This window comes from Lonchura striata, chromosome 1 (genome assembly GCF_046129695.1).
Source record: "Lonchura striata isolate bLonStr1 chromosome 1, bLonStr1.mat, whole genome shotgun sequence".
Classification (NCBI taxonomy): Eukaryota; Metazoa; Chordata; class Aves; order Passeriformes; family Estrildidae; genus Lonchura; species Lonchura striata.
In genome coordinates this window covers 71,423,889-71,448,169 of record NC_134603.1, presented here as the reverse complement: position 1 = coordinate 71,448,169, position 24,281 = coordinate 71,423,889, and the positions used below count along the sequence as shown (strand labels likewise).

General features: G+C 37.3%; 1 protein-coding gene across 7 annotated transcripts in view; it reads left to right on the top strand.

The window, feature by feature from the left end:
* The window catches only part of SEMA5A (semaphorin 5A), a 315,656-nt gene that overhangs the window by 34,313 nt on the left and 257,062 nt on the right, over positions 1-24,281 (top strand). For 2 of the 7 annotated variants that reach the window (XM_021546909.2, XM_021546910.2), the window contains exon 3: positions 18,096-18,243. The exons of the other annotated variants lie outside the window; for them this stretch is intronic. The gene's annotated coding sequence lies outside the window, so the exon portion shown is untranslated. The remainder of the gene's footprint in view (positions 1-18,095; positions 18,244-24,281) is intronic. 7 annotated transcript variants of the gene reach the window in all.

The window sequence follows — 24,281 nt, the reverse complement described above, 5'->3', positions numbered from 1 at the left end:
ACCTGATTCACCCCAAAATAAGAATAGTTTTCTACTGCTCAGAGGAATGAACTGGCTTGCCAAGCATCCCAGTGAACTCCAAGGAGTGGACAAAGAAGAGTGAAGGTGGAGTGGATCCATCTATTACTATACAGCAGTATGCTCTTTGCTTAGCTCAGCCTCCTTGATTGAAATAGCAAATTTAGATGGAATTCAGAGCAGCAACAGGAAGATGCTGGGTGCTCCATCCTTCCCTTGTTTTTCAGAGGCAATGGTGTCTCTCAGAAAATAGTCTAGAGTAGTACCACATAATGGTACAGTGTGGGCAAGGCCGTGTATTTGACATGACCTTGGTCCAGGCGGTGACTGAACTGTTCAGCTGCAAGTTCCCTCAACTGTTCAGTCTGCTTTTGCCAAAGGAGGCTGTGTTTCAAGTGGGTGAAAACAGAACCTGATTGTATGAGGTGTCAGACAGCTCTAATAGTTAGCAGGGCCATCCCACCAGATCCAGCAGCTCTGCTGGTGCACAGTGCAGGCAGGAAGGAATTGAGTGTTAGGGGAATGGAGGGAGAAGTGAGGAGAGGAAAGGATAGAGCGAAGCATGGCAGGGGAAGAAATAAAAACAAATGGTGACAAAGAGAAATGGAGTAGAAAAAAACCCTTGCATGGGTTTTATGTTGCCTTACGATTTTGTAAGGACAGTGTAGTAAAAAAATTATAAGAAATGGTAATTATTCAGATTCCCAGAACTCTGGTCTGATTGCCCTACACTGCAGTGCTTGACAGATGTTTCTTTATATTTCACAGAATAATGTTTTGAATGGTCAACTGCAGATTTGGTTTTGGCGTGAGGTGGTAAGGAGGGTCACACTGTCTGTGTGACAGCTGGCAAGAGCACCCCCACTGTCGCTCCTCCAGCCCGGCCTTAGGTAGGAGCCAGTACTAGAGTTATGCCTGGCCTTTTTGCTTGCTGGTTCTGTGGGCCACCATGGGAGCTGGGCACTTGGGATGTGTTTTCTTTCTCCTTCTGGGGTTGGTTTGTTCATCCACTGGCTGTAGCTAGCAGGGATCAAGGAGAAGGGTGGATATTTTTAAACATGGTAGAATAGGATGTGAGGTGAGAGGATTTGTTATGTACCAGTCTGACCTGAAGAATGATTTGAGGTCCAGCAGCTGGCTTTGGGGGAACTGTTTTTCATGGAAGTCTTCTGAGGGCTTGCATCTAGATTACTGTTCTAGTCGCTGGCTGCTTAGCTGAAGCAAACCTCTTCTACAGTTTTAACTTGCATTTTTAATCACAGGCCTTAAATCACAGACACTGTATTCCTCTCCAATAAAACAAAACAAAAAGCATGCTTTAACTACTAATGGATGTTCACACCATGAGGCCAAACTAGAAACAGAATGAAGTGAAACAACCCAAAATGTATATGGTATACTTATGGACATTGTGTTTTTATTACAGTGGGAAAGTTTTAATACATAAAAACAGCCTCTGTATATTTCTTGTTCACTAATTTTCAGTAGCTCAATGTTCTTCTAATTTCAAGGGTATGTGGCAATAGTTACAGGTGGTGGAACTTAGACTGGGAAACAGCCTATGGAAGAAAGGCTGGTGGCAGAGGACGTCCATTTCTCTGAAATGCCTATTCCAAGTGGATCCACAGGGACTGGAAGATTTCTACAGACTGAACTGGGTGCTACGTGATCCCTATGCCAGACAGCAAGTGTGTTGCCATGTTAGTGTGTGCTTACACTAGCATTCCAGTTTTGACTTTGTTATTTATAATTTGACTGGATTGCTATAATTATTACTTACTCTTAGGCCAATAGCTGTTGCACCAGATGGTGAAAGTGATCACAGTATGGCTCTGCTTTGCCTTGTCTAAGAGTTCTCAGCATCCAACTGTGCCTGCAGAAAAATGTAATCCACTTCTGCTGAGCATTTCTGGAGCTTTGACTGCTTTATCAAGGTAGTTTGATAAGAATGAAGTTCCAAAAAAATCTAATTAGATTTTTTTAATCTTCACGTACTATGCCATATGAACTTAGTAATTGGCATAGTACATGCAGTGCATCTAAGCTTGATCTGTAGATGCATTGTGGTAACTCATGTCAGCTATTCTGAGCATAGGCACACTCACACAAGATCTGGCTTGAAATTTTGTTCCTGGTGTGGAAATGGATGAATTGCAAAAAAGTTAATTTGACTCCAGTGCCTGGGAGTATTTGTTGGTACTGTTCAATCAGCTTGTGCAGATACAATGTTGGCTGCTTCTACTAGATCGCATAAAACTGTATAAAAATGTTGGAACAAATGATAATTGTGTTCCAGTGGCAATAAAATTGCAAGTGGTACTGTTGGTGCTTTCATGTAACAAGATAAAACTTGTGTATTAATTAATTTGGGCAGCATGCCAACCTTGAGCTGATTTTAGGTCCATTTTTAATAGATTGGTGTGTGCTGTAGGTTGGTTTGGAGTGCACATATGTGGCATTTGGGCTCTGCAAAATCTTCTAATGGAAATGAGTTCAAGGTGTGACTGAATTCTCCGTCAAAGGTTAGAGGTGTCTCTAAACAAAACCAGGCTGTATCCCATAATTCTAAATAACCAGCCAGGGAGTATACACCAGTTATTTAGACAAGCTAAATCTTCTGGATATATTTCACAGGATTAATCTATTTGTGTGAAAATTAAACTTCATGTTATTTTTATTCTTTGTTGAAGTACATGAAAATTCATGTTCAAATGTAAGTGCATCAACTTGGTGTGGTAGGAGGAGCTTTGTGGACAATATGTTATTTAGAGCTATCACATTAGGAACTGCAGTGAGGCTGGCCTGGATTATAATTTTGTGCATGGGAACTCTGCTAAGCTTTCCCTTAACCTGGCAAGAAGGGTATGAAGAAGCTTTGGGTGCCAGCATCTTATAGGAACAGAGCTCATTGTAGATTTTGGAAGGAGATGATGGAGATGTCCCTTAGCAGGGGGGTTGATGTAAAAGGAAGAATGGGGGGAAGGAGGTCACTTATATACAGCAGTCAGAGCAGGTGTCAGAAGAGGGGTATAGTCTGTCACTGTATTTAGATAAGTGCAGCTTTTGCCAAACTGGATATGTCCTCTGCTATCTGTATGTGGGGTTTTTTGGTGGTTTTTCTTCTTCTTTTTTTTTTTCTTTTTTTTTCTGAAAAGCCAGGGAGAAGAAATTACAATGCTCTTAGAGCTGCTTTGAAGCAGTTTCCAAAACAGAATTTAAAGATGAAATTGATTAAGGTTTATATTAAAAAAAGTATAACAAATTTCTCTGCTTCATTTAATAAAATTCAAGCAGGCATGCACTTGAACTAGTAAAATATTATATTGAATTTTTATATCTGTGCTGAGTATGTCTGAAGGGCAGACTTGGGAACAGAGTACTGTCGCTAAGCTCTGCCTTCAGGGACTACAGTTGCACATTTTGGAACTGTCTCCAGGCCGCCATTGCAATCAATATTTACTGTAATCACAAATGAAATGAGGGAGTCTTAAAGTGGTGGGTGCATTTAATAAGATGTTATAATAACATAGCAATGAATTGAGGATCAATCAAAACTTTTTAAATTGGTGCTGAATTGATTTAGTGATTTGCATTTGGCTTAGTACTGTATGACTGTTGACAATAATTTATTTTAAAAATTGCATTACAATTTCCTCTTAATTACACATGGTATGCTTCAGGGTGGCAGGGAAGATATTAAAATATGAGTAACAGATGTGATGTCTGCTAATGGAGCATCACATCCTGTATATTTTCCTCATCCTGTTATTTATTTATCTTTTAGAAAGAGAAAATCCACTTCTTCCTATGAAATATCTGTTTTTTTTTTTTTTTTTTTTTTTTTTTTCCCAGAGTGCTGAACTAGTCATTGTTTCTCATAAATCAGTAAGTGGAGAACAGCCAAGTATAGCAGTTATGCACCATAACATTATTATTACTGTAGGGTTATTAAGTCTCAGTTTGGCCTTCAGAATTTTAGATGTGCACCACTGTTTGGGATCTGAGCTAAAGATGCCTGGAGAGAATAAAAACTTCTGCATTCATGTCTGTGAAGTCTCTAAGAAATCCTTTATAGCTGTATTTGGTCAGATGTGTTCTGTTCCAGATGTGGCCAGGTAAAGTTGCTCTTGCCCTAGGGTAACTCTAGGGAAATTCTGTTTTCAAGGGCACTGTTCTTATATTGACCAGCTTTGACAGCGTATGCAGATCTGTATGTTCTGTGTCCTGTTGCTGCTGACACTCTTGCTCTTCCTTTTCAGTGCAGACATTTTCTCTCTTTTGGGCCATGGGATGACACAGCACCTGAAGGAGGCCACAATTCCTGGGGTTTTTAAAAAGCAGATAAAATTTTGGAGATCTGGTGATAGGAAGGTACTAACCATGCTTCCCAGGCACTTCTCTTGCAGCCTCTTACCCTTTCCCTCAAAGAGAGCAATGTGTTGGTTAAAGACTTGAAAGAAATTCTTACTTTAACTCATTGTTAATTCGACTTGGATTATAATTCTTCTAAGATAAATTGCATGTCTTTGCTGAGAAGTATGATAAACTTGAGATTTTCAAAGGTTTTTTTCTCCCCCTTATTTCAGAAAAAGGAGAAAAAACCCCAACCCTCAGCATGCCTCCCAACCAGCCATTAATAATTATTGATTATTACCAGTAACTGTTTTCTGTGCATTTCAATCTTTGCTCAAATGTCAGAAAACTTGAAAGAAAACTCTTTAATAAAACTTTGATATGAGAGAAAATGACTTTGCTGAAGGCATAGGAACTTTAGCTATTTTGGTTTTGGTTTCCTGTTAGTTTTCTCTGTAGATCTCTTCTACTCAGAAGTAAAATGCCCTCTAAGACAGAGAGCTAGTTGTGTTTTGATGAAATAATATCCAACCTTTAAAATCTTTTTCATATTCTAATATAAGAGTTGTCTTTACTACCTCTGATGATAGAACTGTAGCCCAGTGTCTTCAGCTGGTGAGAGCCTGGTGTTCCTATTTTGTGAAAAGTTATCTCAGTCTGTTGCAGATCATCTTCACGGTCCATGTAGCTTTCTTGCTAAGAACACATATTTTAAATACTTTTAATAGTTTCAGTTAGCTATTCCCTTGTGTTTCCATGGAGACAAAATGGAGCTTTTGAAATAGTATTTTTCATGAAGAAATGCTTCAATTTTTTGCTCTTTTTGGTTAATAATTCTGATTAATTCCTTTTCATTTCTATGACATCATATCAGTTTTATGATTTATTTCCTCCCAGGTTGTACCATTTAAATTATCACAACACAATTTCTTAACTATTTCTTAATGGCCTTATAGGACCACAAAATGCATATTGCATGAAGTAAAGGTAGAGCAGCAGGTACTAGGAAGAATGGCTTTATGCAGTAGATGTCAGGAAGACCTTCACCGCAAAGATAGCTGCTACTCCTGCAAATGAAAAATAACAAGGTGCTACTTTTCCATTGCAGTGATCATCCATATAATCCTTTGTGAACTGGGAAAGAGCAGTCTGAGCTGACATGAATATTCTGTCTTAGAATAGTCTTAATCTAATCACAGTTTTATTATTGGAGAATCCTTCTCACCTGTTGTGGACTGAATTAACAAGATAGTTGCAGTGATGAGCAGGTACATAGGAGTGGTATGAGGTACTTCCTCTCATGGACTTTGTGAGCTTTAGGGCAGCTTGGGCTTGGTTCCTAGATATCCATGTTGCTGATGTCATTGCTTGATGTTATGCATCACAAATGATAGGGCAGACTGATGTTTAATATCACCTTTATCTACCTGCATGACCTCTATGTAGCATAGGAGTGATTTAGTTGTGCAAAAAGATGGGAAAGTGTGCTGTGTTACTACTAGATTTTTGCTAGGAACAGCCTTTAAAGCATTAAAGCGGAACCTAAACTGGCTCTCTGTGGTTTGTATTGCAGCTTTGCTGTATTGATACAGAGTGTAATTCAGAGTATAACATCCCAGGTGAGGGGAGTCTCCATCCTTGAAGTTACTCAAAAGCTGCTTGGACATTGTCATGGCCCAGCTTAAACAGGGTTTTGGACCAGATGACCTCTTGAGGTCCCTGCCAACCTCAGCCATTTTCAGCGATTCTGTGATATCTTTGCCAGTGTAATTGCCTCTTGAATGAAAGGAGTAAAGTGGCTATATTGGTAAAGTATCCCTAATGTAGACCTGACCTGTAATAATTCTGTACATGGTTTGCCTTTTTTGTCTGTGTGGCATTGCAGTAACTGCTTTGTCCTGTCAAGCATTTAGGCACAGAACGAGGGTACTGTATAGTAAGCTGCATTTTGGTTGTCTTTGCATTCTCTGGTCTGAAATTTAACAGACTTCGTTCTGACATCTGGAGTTTTTGTGACCACCGACATCCAAGAGAGCTTAAAACCTGAAAAATATAAAAGTGCCTATAGGTGAAAAATACTAAGGAATTTTTATTCTGTGTTGTACTTTTGGTGGTGAAAAAAGTATTTCTGGAAATTGTTTTTGGCAGGAGTGTGGCAAGAGAAATCCATTAATGTGAAAAACAGTAGCATTTATATATAGCTTATAACAGCATTCCAAAACTAAGAGTGCTAGCTTCTGGTAAAATAAAATACAGAAATACCTGTTTACCACTTTCCATTTTGGCAAATGGACAAATTTTACTTCATTTAAGGGAAGTGCTCCTCAACCTTACCCTTCTGCATTGATAAATTTCAGTAGGTGAGCCTTGCCAAGATTAACTTTTGTAGTGTTCTTCAGGTCCTAAGTAAAGTTGTTCCTAAACTGACCCACTTTTTTTGGAAATGAACAATGAAAATAAAGATGGACAGGTAGTAGTTAGATGAGGCTTTAAAACAGAGTTTATTGTAGGAGCAAACTGTCCTTGACAGTCCAGCTGTTTTTCTCATAAAAACTTCTGCAGACTTTCCTGGGTGTGGACAGTGAACAAGTTGTGTACCCTTGATGCTTGTGGCCTTGATGCCTGGCTGGGTGAAATGCTGTCTGGAAGAGTAATGAGAGGAGCTACAATTCTACCCAGATCCTGACCCCTCCTCAGTTTGCCGGGGGCAGGACTTGCCACATCTGCAACCTGTATCCATCTGATCAGCAACTCCAGGGTAGATGGCAAAGAGGTTCAAAGAAGGGACCTGTCTGCAGGCACTTCCTAGGCCATTTTTCCTTGATGCCCATCAGTTTGTTATTAAAATCTGTTTTGTGCTGCATGAAACATTTGTGTGTGTTGTTTTATGGACTGCTGTGTTCAGTGCAGTCTTGTGTATGATAAACACAGAGCTCGTTGCTGAGCAAGGCACTTGGGTAGCTGTTCAGAACAGCCCTTGCAATACACATCAAGACAGGAGAAAAGCATATTTTGTCTTAGGACATCCAGGAATTGCTTGTCTAGCTGACTTCAAGGAAAACAATTTTCTGCTGGAAGCATTCGGTTCATGTTACTGTGGGTTTGTGAATTTCTTAACAATTTGTGGGTTTTTTGAAACTTGTCTGAGGTGAAACTGGGCTCTGAATTGCATCATGGACTTCAGTGCTAATGTGAGTAGCACTTGTTGCATTTTTATATTCACAAAATAAGACACCTAAATTAACTGTTAACACCTGATCTGGGACAGGTCTTTGTTACAGAATGCTGGGTAATCCACCCAGTCATTTCACTCTCCCAAGAACCAAAACTGGTTGTCTTTTGTTATAATGTTTTTCTTTGTACTTGCATAACTTTTTTTTGTGTGTGTTTTTATGATACAAACCTAAAAATTTAAGCAATTCTTCTGCAAGTGGAAAGTCAAAATAGTAGTTTATTTAGACATTTTCAATCAGAAGTTTTCAAATATAAGTCTTTGGCACTTTCTTTTATAAAACAAAAGCATGTTGAAATGAGTCAAGTGATTTTTGAGGGAAATTAGGGTAAAATAAAATTTTTCAACCGTCCCAAATCTGTTTATGTAAAAATCATTTCTATTGACTCTTTTGTAATGCCATGTTTCAAAAATAGCCATTTAGCACAAAAGTAATCTGATTTTGTGGCCTTCAAGGAAAAAGCTATTTGTAATCATGAAATGTAAAAAAAAAAATAGTAGAGCTTGGGAATATGCATGTGACAATATAATAGCATATTAAGGTAAAATTTTGTTGATGCAATGAATGAACACTTGATTAGATAATGGCTGATTAACATGTTGGATCTGGCATATGTAGAAGTGTGTACTTGAACCAGAAGGATTGTTGTGAGGGTTTACTCCTCTTTGTACTTCATAGAGCAAGTATTTCAACCCACCAAATGTGCAAAATATCCCCAAGTGTGAATTATTTCATTCTGAATTCAAAGTAGCAACTTGTGCATTCTTCCTGAATTTATAGGGTAAAAAGTAGAAAAAGCTGGGATCAAGATTTTTATAAAGCTTTTTAATAAAACAATAAAGTATCAGTAATTTGGAAATAACCAAAATGACCCTCCTAGTATAAAGGCTTGGAGTTTTCTTCTGCACACATATTTATTACTCACTATTAATCATTAACTTAAAAGTCTGCCTGTACTTTCAAAGTATGTCTTGAAGGTTTGTGCATGAAGGAATACAAACACAGGTTTTCCAAAATGAAAAATAATTAAGATAAATGTTGAGAGAGGAGCAAAGTATTCAAATTTGGCTTCAGTTGAATTACTACTGTCTCAGGACCTGTGGCATAGTTCCTGTGTGTAATAATTATTCTGCCTAATGTGTTTAATTTTTATAGAATCATACAATATTCTGAGTTTGAAAGGACCCACTAATCATAATATTTGAGAACTAGTGTTTAAGCACACATTAATAAAATGAAAATAGCTGTAAAGAAGGCCCTCAGTAATAGTTTGAGTAACAGTTCATTAATAGTGGGTCTTGCTGAGTTGCCAAATCCACTTTCTCCAGGTACCAAGTTGTGAGTACTGGGGAAGTATGGCTGACGTGCACACACATATTCCCAGGCTGGTTTTCCCATATCTCTTTCAGGGACTGATGGGTTAGAAACATTGGTGACTTGAGCTTCACCCCTAGTGTAGATTTGCTGGGATGTGATCAGATTCATGCCTGTCCTGCTATTGATACCTATGCTAGCCAACATAAAACTCAATTGGTATGTCTGCAGCATAGATAAACTCTGAAAAGAAAGTTTGGTGACATGCTGCCCAAAGCAAATTGACCAAGGCTTTCCACTGCCAAATAGCTTGAAGCAGCAAGTGAGGAGAAAGGAGCATTTTCTTCTGATCTACTTACAAGAAGTTCTGCAATAACCATAGCCACAGAACTGTGTGGGCATTTCCTTGTGTAAACAAGCCCTGCCCTCTGTTTGAAGAGGATAAGTGTGCAGTCTTTTGCTACATAAGTGAGACTTTGGCCATAGAATGTTGCAGATAAGGAACTATGTTTACTCTGTATCTTAGATTTGCCTTGTGAATTTTGAGTCACAGCTCAGTTTATGGGTATTTAGGGAGTGAAGAATAGCAGCATTTGGTTTATAATTCAAACTGAAATGATTTCTTTACTGCTTGTTAATTGTGTATGCTCACGTAAAGAGACTGGGAAAGTGATGTTGACAGGAGCTTGGAGTAACTTTACCTGAAGTCATAGATACTGAATGTACAAATTTGATTAGAAGAACTGAGTCACTGGTTAAAGGAGCTCACCTTAAAAAACAAAATAAAAAAATTAAGGAGTTTCTCTTTATAGAATGAGGTTAAACATTTGGATTTCTAGCTGATGACATTTTTGGGACTAAACTACTATTCTGTTTCACAGAACATAAACATTTATTATCTTCCTGGTGCACAAAACACCTCTGTACCCACTCTGTGGTTCATGGGAAAATGGTTTGACCAGGATCTTGCTGTTTGGCCAATAGATATCTGTACAACATAGAACATCTTGCAACTTTACTCATTTTGAGGAAATTTGTTGAGAAAACTAGGAGAACATTTCTAAAATTTTGTATTTAAGGTCATGTGGAATTGTATGAAAGTATGAAAAAGTATGAAAAAAAGCTACTGACTTGATACACATATACATGAATATTTTAAGTTTTTGTTTCTATTCTACATAAAGTGCACTTCACAACTGCCAAAGTATTTTTTGCTTTCCAGTTTCCTTTAAGGGCATGAGTATTCCTTTAATCATGACCTGGCTGTTCACAGCATTCTTTAAAACACTTGCTTAGCTGCTTCCTAACTCAGGACCAATAACTTCATAGATAATTAAACTAACCATCTCTTAAAAATAGATGCCATATTCCATATCCCTTATACCCCAACCTCCCACTTATCCTATTTGACAGCCTCTGCTTATGTTAGTCTGCCAAGCTGGGTATTAATACTCCAGTGCCAGAATGCCTGGCTTGGGCCAGTGAAGGATCCTGTGCAGACAGCTGCACTGCAGGCATTGTAACTTCATAGCTTGAAATTCAGGGATTTATTTATTTGTCCTAAATATAACTAACAGCAATAGAAATGCTTTTTTTTTTTTTTAAATTGCACTTAATTATCAGCCCAGCTGTTGCTGTTATGAACATTTAATTGGAAATACTGTTTCAGAAACTCTGATTTTTTTTTTTTTTTTTTTTTACTTTAAAAGTAAAATTAGCATATGCTAACAATATTTTTGAACCTTTAGACACAATATTGAACTTGGGATTTCTATCAAAACACAACTAGATGACTGTCACAAATGTATAACCTTGAATGGCTAAACTGACTTGATATTTATAATTATTGTTATGAAACATGACATTGTTCTCCAACAAAAGACATTAAGCTGGTGTAAAAAATACAGTATTCATTTATCATTCTTACTGAGTTTTGTTATCATCTTTCCTGGAATTAATCATACTTTCTGTATTGATATTTCCAAGTGGAAGACAAAACAATTATATTCCTTGAGGTAATTCCTGTGTTCTTAGAATTTTTACTTTTCAAAGTTTAACATTGCCATCTCATATTGCCTTGAAGTATGGAATTGAAATCCAGACTTTGTCTGTTAAAGATTGAGAGATGCTGATAATAGAGATTAGACAAAATCTCTAAAGAGGTTGTCTATAAAGTGCAGTTTATAGGCCTTTTGGTCGTGTTTTGTAGGGGTATAGATATTAACTTTTTTATCTGTAAAATGTTAGAAAAAAACCTTTTGCAAGATCAAAGAAAGTTTGAGGTGCAAAACAGAGTGGTGTAAATCTGTACAGGAGAAAAAAATATTTCTGTACTTTAGTTTCAAAACTCTGTGTGTTCAGTCAGTGATTGCTCATCAGTGCCATTTTACTTTTGTATGACTTCCTGTGATGCCTAAGATTTCTGGGGGAAAATGTTGCATAAGAGCAAGATTTTTCTTAAAAGGCATTTAAAATTTTGCATTCTGACATACAGAAGACTGTTGCTTCTAAAGTACTTTGAAACAAAGAGGTTTTTATCAGTGAAGCTCTGAGTTTGCATCATGTAATTGAAAGGCTTTTTTATGGTTTGTAAAATTTGCATGAATAATAGAATAGTATATTCAAAAGTCAGTTTCTCTCTTACAGGAAATCCTACTTGGTTTCTCTGTAAAAACTCTGTTAAAACAAATTAGAGTGGCTTATTAGAGTGGGCCGTGATGAAACACCTGGTAGCATTTGAGTTGTTGTCTTTGTACTTAAAATTACCAATGACACTGAATAAAAATTATGAGAAATTATGGCTTAGAGAGTAGTGGGAACAGAGGTTTTATAAAGTCCCTGGGTATTTTGATATGTGTAGATAAATAAGTTTTTTTGTTTGTTTATACACAGTTCTCACAAAAAGCATTCAGGAACAAATTGCCAAATATGAAGGAAATATATGTTCAATATGTTTAATAACTGCATTCCCATTCCTCTATTGCATCTTTTTTGTTAATGGAACCCTTTTTATATATTGCAAAATCCTGAAGCTGATACAAAAATAATTAGTATAAATTGTTCCATGAGTACATATTATAACATTCAGATGTAGTGTGAATATTCTTAAATTATAATTGCATGGCTGGGTTGAACTCTTTTATTTTACTCAATTTAATTTAAATCTTAATATGGTCATTTGGACCTAAGCTTGGGAGGGAGGTGGGGTGAAGGGAATCAGTTTTCTCTGTAACAAAATGAACTTGTTTTTCTGTCCTTCTCAGCTTCCTTGCAGATTAAATTTTAATAAAATGTTAGTAACATAGGAACTTTTTAGACGTCTTTTTTAAAGTACTTAATTGTTAGCACTATTCCAATGGACTTTAAAGAAAGAGTTGAAGAATTTTTAATCAGTAAGTAACTTAAACTGAAGTGCTGACAGGTTTTTAATAAGCTTTTAAATAATATGCAATGAAATATTTTTTTGTTCCCAATACAAAATGCATTAAACAAAAATAATACTAAATAAAATTTAAATTAATGCCTTTAAAATCTTATCTATTGGACTAGTAAAGTTAATAAATATCTACTGGTGGCTTATAATTCTGATATGACTCTGCCAATAACCAGTTGTTGCAGATGATGGAGTTATTTTCTGAGAGGGTTGTGTTTGTAAATGATAGTGCAACATTCCTCAAACTGCATTGGCAGTTACTCAATACATTTCTCCATGAAGTCTCTTTTATTAATGGAAATACTTGGTAGTGGAAAGGAAAAATTATTGTTTGCTCAGATGTTTAGGGTTTAGGCTAATTAGTTTAAAAAGAAGTGGAAATGCCTGGCCTGGGATACACACAGGACTAAACCCAACTGCTTTCTTGTAGGAGAAATTTTTCTTACCCTCTTGTGTCAGAAGTCTTTGGTGGGTCTCAGCATTTTCAATCTCCTCCCTCCCTGCACTGGGCATCAGATGTTCCTGCACTGAAGAGACTCGACAGAATGTTAACAATTCCTAAAATATTTTTGGCAGCCAAGTACTATCATACTGGGACACTTGAGGAGGACTTTAGGAGCATTTTAGGAGTAGCTTACTAGTTTAGCTGGGAATTCTTTTGGGGTAGTAGATTTGTCAGAGGGCACAAGTACCTGTAATACGGATGAGAGTAATCTCTCGAAATCAAAGCCTTATTTAATTTGAAATTAGTGGTATTTATGATACTAGATGATGGACTTTGGTAGTGGTAGGCTCTGAGCTCTTAAAAAGAAATAGGGAGGTGAAGAAGGAAAAAAATAGGGTTGTTATTAAAAAAAACCCCCACAAATCTACAAAATAAGAGATACTTGGGAAAATGTGGAAGGTGGACTGCAAATGAAGTGCTTATTTGTTTGAGATCTAATGAATTTGATATAGTTGCAAATGTTATATGTGACCTTGAGTCTCTGATTAATTTTTGTACTTTTATAGCCACACTATTTCTAATAGGAGCAAGGAATTTTAATTAATCTCTAAATTTGTGAAATTGGGATACATCCTTTAAAAGCCACCAATGTTTGCCAGACCAATTTCCAAAACTCTAATGGCTTAACACAGAAACCCGAAATCATCATCTTGTTTGATAATTTGATGCTGCACCTGTGTGTCTGCCTTTGAGTACGTATGGATGATGACCCACAAGGGTAAGCAAAACCATTTGAGTGTGGTGTAGTGTCTTCAGCATTGCTTTCAGCTGATCTAGGGGTGTTTACCACGGATGTGTGGTGGGTTGACTGTGAGTGGCTGCCAGCTGCCCATCCAGCTGTTCCTGTGGTCTCTATGTTCCTCCTCCGTGTTTCTCCCTTGCTGTTCCTCGCTCAGCCCTGGCTGCCGGGCAGAGTTTTGCCCTGCCTTGCCCAGGCTTTCGCCGGGGCTGAGGGGCTCAGCCGTGCCCTGCGCTGGGGCCGTGCAGCCGTGTCGGTGTGGGAGTTCCAGACAGATGCTCCACACAGGGGCTGCCCCTTCAGCTCGTGCTGCTACAACATCCTGACACCTGCACCCAGGTACAGGACAGGTGTCAGGGCCCTGTCACTGACAGGGCAGGGCTTCATCCCTGTCCTCCAATGCCTTCTGCTCCCAGCCCTGGGGCACCAGCCTCGCCTTGCCCTGGTGGTTGCTGCGCTGTTGAGGGTCACTCCAAGCTGCTTTAAAGGCCACTTGTGGAACACCCTGAAGGTGCAAAAGCAGCAGGGAGGAGCAGTTGTTTCTGCAAGCTGTGTCCTCTCAGGCTGTACTTGCCAAGCAGCAGTGGTCTGCACAAATACCCATAGATGCTGTCCCTAGTGGCTTTTTTGTTCATCTTAGAAACAGGGAAGAACAGGAGCAGAATTAGATGGAGTACTTGGTCTCCCTGATTTCATGGCTTTGTCAGTGATTGTGCCTGTCCTGCCCTGGTTGGTGGTAGCTCAGATCAGAGGGTTCCTGCCAGTTTCAAGGGCTTCTTTTGGCAAGGCTTGCCCAGGGCAGAAGGTTGCTGGCTTCCCAGAGGCACTGGACCCTTCATCTCTGCATGTAAGGTGTCCCTTCTCTAGTTAGAACATTATATGTCTGAAGGACCTAAGTGGATAAGTTTTGAGTCTTGTTCTACTTGCTTTGCTAGGTTTTTGTACAGTGTTTATCTTGCATGGTGGTACTGAGCAGCTTCTTAAGGTGATGCATGCAAAAGTAGAATGTTTCCCCACTAAATCCTGATTTTGAATTTTTATGTACACCTTCTGGAAGACAGAAGATTTCATAAATGCAGTTAAAAGACATGATCCTGTTTTTCTTGCGGAGATAATGTCGGGTAAGGACTTCAAAGAATGCTTGACACTATCAGGCTGTGCTTGGGTAGATACTATATTTTGTTCGCATGTGTTTGGCCTGAAAGCGTATCCCAGAGTTCACTATGATGTGTTACTCTGTTCCAAGCACATAATTATTTTAGAAGGAAATACGAAGTTCTTATTGCATTTTAATCAAAGGGACCTGCAAATATTTCCTCATGGCTGCGGTGTGAAATATTCTTAGCACCCATATTGATGCTTTTCTACTTTCTACATCCATGTTTCCAGATTGCCAGTAACATGAACAGAAGCTCAGCTGAGATCTGCTTTGGAATGGGCTCAGTTTTGGAAGGAGAGCACAAAGCTGCAGTGCTTTTCTTTCTTTTCCCACTGGCCAGGCTATTCTTATCTTTCCTCACTAGATCATGATGTCAGGGACATACAAATTGCCTGGAGTAAGAGTTACTGTTCTTACTTCGTATAAAATGATATATAGGTGTTGAAATTGTGGAGTAGTAGTTCTGGCAATACAGACCCCTGAAAATTATTTGGTTTTAATGGGCTCAGAGAATGCTGTACGTTTAAATGGTTAGACTAGTTCAAGAAAAATAACAGAAAAAATAGTGCTTACTTTTTAAAAAAAACTAGTATTTGCAGTCTGATGGTGGTTTTTTATGTCAACACTTTTGAGACCAAGATTGTGATTTGTTGATTTGTTTGAAGTTTATTGGTCAGTGTGAAAATTTACTGTGAAAGCCGTCTGTGTTTGTCAAGTTAATTTTCCAGGGGTATGAAATTCAAACTTTGCAAGTTTAAATATTTAGCCTAGAGACTGGAAGCTAGTGCACTTCCTATCAAAAACATTGTAACTCAAAATGTAAGCATAGTGAATTATCCCTAAGTTCAAATAGCTAATTTTTATTCTGTTTATATGATTAATTAATGCTTGTTGTGTTCCAGTGAACTGCAGGATGCTAAAATAAAGAAAAAATATATGTATTGATTTAAGCTGATTATATAAAAGTATTCAATTAATTGAATTAAGAAATTACTTGGATGTCTTGAAAGTAATACAGTTTAGTCCATCACATTTTTTGTATGTATTAGTCTTCAGAATATGTTTGCATGTTTGTTAAATTGTTAATGACTTGTTCAGATATCCCTATGCTGTGACATTCTTTGGAATACTGAAATTGCTGCATTTTGAAGTGGGATAACGAAGCTCTCCAGAGCTTGTCAAACATGAGAGGAGAGTTATAAATTGGAACTGCTTAATGATTTATGCACATACAGCTCACCAGAAGTTTTGTGAAAAAATTTAAAATTTATGGACTCTTGTGAATGATTACTTACATTTAATTTAAAAGTACTTCTGCAGCTGAGAAATCTGACTCCGACTGGAACTGCAAGGTGGTGCAGTCACAGAAAGTGATAATATGGTGATTTGACTTCATTTCTCTAATTTGTGGTCAACAAGATCCTAGTACTGTAAAAGCAGAAAATCAGTTTCAGGGTGTCTGTTGATTTGTGTAAAGTTTTTGCTTTATCTGTTATACTATATCTTTGTGTTTTGGTTAGCTTTTGTATTCAAATAGCTCTTTCTAAAATAAATGTGTTCTTTGTTCTCTTAGCCAGCCTGTTTTTTCATATGTGAAACAGTTTTCATTAAATAGTTTATAGTTGCAGTTCAGGGTATCAGTTTTGCAGCTGGGAGTATCTGGATAAATATATAGATCAATATCATTGTGAGGACAGAAATCATAATGCAACTAAGATGGCTTAGAGTTAATTGATGGGAGTGGGTTGACAGAAGTCTAAACCCAGCTGGCTGCTTGGTTGCATCAATGGGATTAGAGCCAGTAGGTGAAGTGATTATTCCTCATAATTTGACACTTAGAGCATATGGTGAAATCCTGTGTCAGGTTTTGGCTCTACTGGTACAAGAATGCTGATAAGCTTGAGTGAATCCATGGACAGGCAATGAGGCAGTCAGAGGACTAGAGCATGGAAGGGAGGGAAGAGACTGGCTCAGTTGTGCTTGTTCACACTGCAGAGGAGGTGGTGTGAGGAGGCCTAGTACATGCAGACATATATGCAGAAAAAGTGAGAGGTAAGTCCTAAATTGAAGCATGGAGCTCCCAGTCCTCAGTGGAGGAAAAAAATCATTGTGAAGATATTTAAGGACTGGAACCTTAAGTTACTGAGAGGCAGTGTGAGCTCTCCACGTGTGGAGGCTGCCAGGACCATGCTGGATGAAGCTCTGAGCAGCCTGGTCTAAATTCACTGTTGTCCCTGCTTTGAGCAGCACACTGAACTATGTCATCCTCCATTTCCAAGCTGGAAGGTATTGTGATTTTATGGAATGCTAAGCAATGAGTGCAGGGTGGGACATGCTGTAGCTACTGTGCAAGTGCTGTAAACTGCTGAGAAGAGTTTGGCGCAGAGCTGCAAAAACTTGCTAGAGCAAGCAGAATTCCTGTTGTGAGGCTTCACAGTATGCAATTGTAGAAATCTGAAGGAAAAGTTCATATTATTCAGAATAGATTTTGCATCTAATAGATAAAGCTATGTGATTACTGCAAGGTTTTATAGAAAATACCTGCAAATTCTACTCCATACTAAAGAGTTTCCTGCCTTCTTTTCTTTAAGGCAAGGAATGTGTTTTTCTTTAAATGTCCTACACATGCACATTTGAATGGTTTTGGTTTATTGGTATTTGTGTCCTTTCTAGGTTACTATTCCACTTCTGGTTCTTAACCGTCTTCCATCTTGAAAGAAAGTAGCTCCCTGGGTGTCTGACTGCTGCTGATTTTGGACTGCTTCGCTTTTTTCTCTCCTGCTTGACTTGATATAGATGATGTTTTTTTGTTTCCCACTCACCATTTATTTCTGCTTAAGTATTTGTGTTTGTCTTGATAGATTGGTTTTTAAAATGCCTTGCTGTCACACCAGTGACTTCATGGACCAATTCTGTCAGAATTTTGGGGTGCAAGATACCATGTTTATTCAGCTAAAACTAATTTTGTTGTTAAAGGTTTGTTTCATGCATGGACAGTTACTGCTTGCTTGAAGTAATTTTTTTTTTTTCTGATAATAAGAAAAAGAAACATCTCCAAATCACATCCAGATTAATCAGTGCTACTACAAGTAATCATTATTATTATATATTTCATGTTTCCCTTCTATTAATGGCTAAAGGAGAGAAGGAAGAAAACCCTGTGTGTCTGTTCCACTTATGACATGGAACAGGATTCCTGCAGAATAGGATGTACTGGGTAGTGAGGAGAAAACAGGAGAAAAACAGGAATGGGAAGGGAGGTATTTTGGATGTGGACGGGGGGAAAACTGCTGGTTGACACATGGTGTTGCTGGCTTGAAAGCTTCAATATTTGTTCACAGGAGGTATGCAGACTTAGTTTGGGCATCACTGAGAAACAGGACAGAATGAATCATCATTTAGCAAAACAGATGCTGAAGATCAATTCTGGAATCAGCACCACATTGACTTCATCATGAGAGTTGGAGAAAACAATTTAAAAAGCCAAAGGTATCTCCTAAAACACCTGTGTACTTTGGTGGCTTGAAAGACTATACAAGTATATTGTCACCATGGCACTATTTATTCAGCTCTTTGCTTTTTGTATTGTGCTTTTTGTGCTCTTAGTTCAACTTCTGTCTTCTGTTGTGGTCCTGGGTTTTGTATTGGAACCATGTAACATACTTTCTAGATGCCTGAACAATAAGTAACATTAGGAATATTATTTCTGTGACCTGTTTAATGTTTGCTAAATTTCAAGCCTCTGTCAGGGTTGTGGAATTGCAGGTGTGTTGTGCTTCTGCTCTGGGTTTACTGATATGAATCTGTTCATTTTTTTCATACTCCTTGCTCAGAACTCACACTCTTTATCTTCTAAAACCCTTATTAGAGAAGAGAAATTTTGAGTGTAGAATATGTATGGGTCTCTTGTTTTGAGATGCAGTTTCTAAAAGTACCAAGTCTTTCCTTTATACATTTGAGATTTGAAGCATTTCCTGCCTCTTGCACAAGGGATTAATTAAAAACCCCAAAAGCCAACCAAAACTCACAACTGTTAGCTGTCTGAAGTAATACCAAATTTTTAACTGAGGGCTGATTGAATAGTTAATGAAGCAAGCAGATTAATTTTAAATAGAAGAACAATTAAAAAAAAAATTAGGTGTTCATTAATTTGGGGACTCATTTCTTTCCCTAAAGCTGTTTCCCTCTGCATATAGAAGTAAATGTGTAGAAGTTTGGGTGTTTTCAGTTGAAGAGACCAAAAAGTCCCCTGTCGCTATAGGACACGAGAAAGCACAACACAAGCCACTGTGATGGCAAGGTAAAAAAGAAGAAGGTTTATTTTCTGACTCCAACTTTTATACTTTTCCAAAGGTGACAGTGGATTGGAGAGTGAATGGGCTGCCTCTCCAAAGACATTGGACAAACCACTAGTACATCAACTTCTTCCACCCCCACAAGGGAATACAAAACAATATGTTGTTTATAGAAAATGTGCAGGAAAGTTTTCTAACAGAATGTAAACTCAGAAGGCTTTAGAAAAATCTTAAGAATCAGGGCGACAGTCCCCTGTTCATGCTAGTTGCTCACATGGTTCCCCTCAGAAAACTGGGCTATGTGGATAAGTGGTTAGATATGGATGTGATATAAGCATACCTTCTTGAAAGCACCGATTTAGAAGGTGACTGGGTTGAAATACTTAACGTTTACTTAAAAATAACAAAAAAATCTGGCCTAAATCTGTTAAGGCCCCAAAATGCTATGGAGAAATGTGATATTGACAGTTAAAATGAACTTAATGCCCCATCTCCTGAACCAGAATGAGTTTTACTGGATTAAAATAATACAAAATGCTTTTGTGGTCTAATTTTAGTTTACTCTGAAAAAAACTGGGGGAAAACAATGTAGATATCTTTGGTGGCTTTTGTTGTGGGTGTCTTTTCTTTCTTTTAGTTTACTCTTGTTTTTCAGGTCTATATATAAGATTTACATTGAGTTAGCATTCATTGATTTCTCTCAACAGCAAGTTTGACACATCTTAATCGGTTTAATGAAGGTGAAATTTTCTTTTGAAAATAATAATTATAAAAATTGTTGTTCAACTTCTGAAGCATTACTTCTGGGATGACTAATATTAAAAGTAAATAAACATTACCTTCTGGACTTTTGTATGAAATACCAGTTTAAATGTCAGACTTGATTGTAAAAACACAACTTCATTATGAGTTGTGGAAGTGATGGCCATCTTTTATATTTCTCTTTCATCCATTTACTAAAGCCACTTTAGTTATCAGATAGAGCAGATTTTTAGATTTATAATGGCTAATTTTGTTTTTTTTTGTCTGAAAAAGCAGAGCCAATCTCAAGATATATCTGATATTACGTCTGGAAGATATAAAATAGAGCATTCCACTTGTAACTCTGGTTGAGGGTGCACTCCAGAGAGTTTGACTTGGTGAAAAAGAGACTCAAAACAGGGATTTGGAATTGGACAGTATTTTAAGGAATTTAGAATTTATAGTAGAGAATTAAGAGTTTATATGGACTTTGAAAAATGCATTGATTCCCTGTAGAAACATCTAAACTGAAGCATTCAAAACACTGAAACCCCCTGGCCTTTGACTTTCTAGACTGCCAAGGTGGTAATGGTTTGTCACAGTGAGGTTTCTGAAAATAAAGCTGTTAATAAATGACATGCATGGTAATTCAGCATAGTATTCTAGTTAAACATTTGCATCTTTCTGCCACTCTCATAGATTAGAGGGGACTGCTGAACATTAGTGGTAACAAGATGCACCTCATATGCATGCTAATGGATTATAACTTTTTATAGGTGCAATTTGTACCTGTCTCTCAGTGGATTGGGAAAGTGGTCCATGAGGAACAGAGCGTTAAGTATCAGTAGCCAAGCTTTGCTAATTAGCACATCTTCCTGTGCCAACTCTCTTTGTCCACAGAGAATGTAAATGATTCTTATTTTCTCCCTCAATCTTTTGGGCTTCTTAAGCAATGTATCTCTTTGACTGGGAGATAGAGACTGCAGATTTGTAGTATTCAATTCTCATGATTAATTGAAGAACATGCATGATTTATTCAAAAGCAGGGATGCTGCCAGAAATGATCTAATTGGTTAAATAAATAACCCGAAGCTTTTATTACTCAATGTGTTTTTTATTGAATTATTAATGCTATATCACCCTCCAAATCAGTAAGAGTTAATGACTGATTTGCCTGAGGCTATTAATATTTTTCAAATCAGTGGTAAACTGCTATGATGATTTCTTTTGCTGACTTGTATCTCACTGTATTTGTTCGCTTGGTAAAACGGTGTTGATGGTAAGAAAGGACTGAAAAAGAGCATCCAAATTTCAGCTTATTTTAGTCGGTTTTTTTTGTGCCTGATGAAATATTAAGTAATTCTGTTCATGAAATATTAAGTAATTCTTTTCATAAAATAGATTATGAAGTCGGTTTTGGGATAGGGGAAACAGAAAAGAGGAAATATTTTTTGAGAACCGTTTGTTGTGAGCCAAATTCAAAGAACGAGAAGCATAATGCATTTATTTATTTGCTACTTTTGTTGTGAAAAAGGAGGAGGAATTTGAGCATTATATGATTTTGTAGTGGTAAGTAATATTGCCATATATGAACAGAGGTGTGCACAAAGAAGTGCTACCATGTAGTATGGCATGGTTCTGAGCAAATACCCAGAAAAAAAAAGATGCAGTAGGCTCTGATTTATGCAAGGCACTAAAGATCTTGAAAATTAAGCTTGAATCCTGTTTCTTTGTATCAGTTTCCTTCTGGGAAAGACAAAAAATCATCACTAACTGTTTCTAAGTACAGAAATAAGATAGGTAATGATCTAGTTAACTGGGTCAGATGGCCATTATGAATGTGTATGAAAATGTGGGTGTATCTCTGAAAACTAATTGAATAAAAGTTATTTTAAAACCAGAAAAATGTTTCATGTTATTTACTACTAGAGGATGGTATTAACCGGTGTGTATCCAAGCTAGTGTTGCTGAGACCTTTTTGTTTCAAATGTTAGCTTTTGTCCATCCATCCATCACATCAGGTGTAAGTCAGATGGCTGAGAAATGCACTTTTTTCATATCAGATGTTTGAATTTTTTTTTTTCCTTTTGAAACTTTTCCAAGTGGGTTACATTGCAACAAATTACTGAGCCTTTTCCCTTTTATCAAACCTTTATTTGAGAGTTGGGATGGATGAGCAGATGCTAGGAGATCGATAAATAGAGTAAGAGGAAGGAGTAAAGACATGAACTCTTCATGATGGAGAGGAACAGACTGTGTGTGGGGAAGACAGTTGAGTTTTAGGAAATCACAATATGGCATTTGGGAACTGTCATTTGTTAATTCCTGTGATACAAGAACAGAGAGAAACTTGAAACTCAATGATATCCAGGCAGCAGGGAACTTCTGGCTGCTGCATGAAGTAGTGGAGGCTAATGGTGACAGATGAGACCAGAAAGGGAGTCTGTCTAATTCACAGGCAACAGCTTTGTAAAGATGTATTAGAAATACTGACATCCAGCATCTTTATTTCAGGAGTTACAGAAACTGGCAAACCTGTGGTATTCCTGAGACCCATCTCTAACTGCTCTAGACACACCTTTTGCCTGACCCTGTGGGGCATTTGCCACCTACTTATGAATAGTAGTATTGATGTGTGGAGCCCATTTGTGCAAAAATAATTTGGAATTTCCTCAGCTACTGGCCATTTAAATTTTATATGCCATGTAGCTTCTAATCTGAATTTGGAATTGTCTTCCAGAGGAAAGAGTGTAATAGTGCTTCAGCATTCTCTTAGTCTGTTAGCTTCCAATGCAGCTTCTTGGGGGGCATTGAAAAAGTGGATATACCATAGAGTAACTTTGAGGATGTGGAGTCAGATAATACCCGAAGGCTGGAAGGGGGAAAGTCACTTGGTCACATTTGTCCTTTTCCATTCTTGTCTTTTGTATGTTTATGTGATTATGCTGTTGCCATGAGAGGGTATTGGAGTCTGAATAAATACTTAGAGATTAAAGTAGAAACAGTGAATTAGATTAGAGTTCTTATGGGAGATTTGTGCATTTGCATTTTTTCATGCAGTCTCTATAAACTATTACTTTTTTTTCTGTTTCTTGTAGCTATGTGAAAGACCCAGGGGAAAAAAAGGAGGGTGCTTGCCCTCTCAAATTGTTATACTCAAGAAAGAGTAGTTTGGTGTGTGGAGGAAAAACTGGGACTGGTATCTAATTTTTTTTTTTTTAACCAATGGCTTAAGTTTATTTATAATAATAACAACTAAGTAGGATTTTTAGAAATAAATACTTTAAATTACTTACTGTTTTAAACTCTGTTTCAGTAATAAACTGGTATAAGAAGTCTATTGTTTACATTAAGAATCAGGTCTGGTTTTGTTACAGAGCTGTAGTCAGGTTGAAAAATAAACAGTATTTTATTCAGTGCAATGAAGGGAGTTGTTTTCTTGGCTTTTATGAGGATAGTTAGCTTTTGCACAGACTTTTATGAAGTTTACATGCATATGCCAATCTAATCAGAAATGTTCCACATTAGAAAAATATTGCAGGGGTTCACAGAGGTGAGTTTTAATGACTTGATACATCTTTTGCATTTTAAGTTTAATATTTATGGTTTTGTGAGGTAGTTTTGCCTCTGGAAAAAAAAGAAAAGTATATGTACAGAGAAAGAAACAAAGGTAGAGCATGCTGTATTCTTTTAAAAATACTAGTAGTTCTTTTCTAAATATATTCTTTTGGTTGCTACTTGGCTTTTAGTTATTTTTTCTGATAGTGCAAAAGTAAGTGTTTTTTTGCATATTTAGCTTCTTATATTATGGTCTTAGAGCCTTTTCATCTTATAAAGAAACTTATAATAGTGAATGAAACTCATGTTTCTTTAAAATAAAGGGTTGGATTTTGAGTTAGAAGACCAATATAATCATAGCAGTTTATTTGCTGGCTGATCTGCCTGTGCATTTGGGATGGAGCCACTTAGAATGCAGCATTCTACAAGTGTTTTAAACTCTTACAATGGATATTATTGCAATGGTTTTATACATCTACCCAAAAAAGTAATTTCTAGGTTGTTGTAATCAGGAATTTGCATTTTTCACAGTTCTGCTCAAAGATGTTCTAATCCTGACATAAAGGGTAAGAAGAAAGCTTCAAACAGAAAAGCAAGTGATATGGTCACGTCTGTGAACTTCTTTTTTTCCGAGTCACATCCTGGTGGTCCATGTGTAGAAACTGTTTTGAACCCCCCATGGAACAGACTTTATCCTCATGAGGAGTTGGATTGTGAATCAAACCTTTAGAGAGAGAGGAGTGTGTACAAATATTTACATTGCTGTGCTTTTACATCAAGGTTATTTTCTGAAGGGACATACCTGTCCTGAAGAGCAACAAAATATTCAGCATCTGGGCTGAGCTGGCACCTAGAATAGGAAAAATCCCCAAAACAATAAAACAAAAATCAAAAGACCAAACCAACCAACCAACCAACCAACCAAAAAAAACC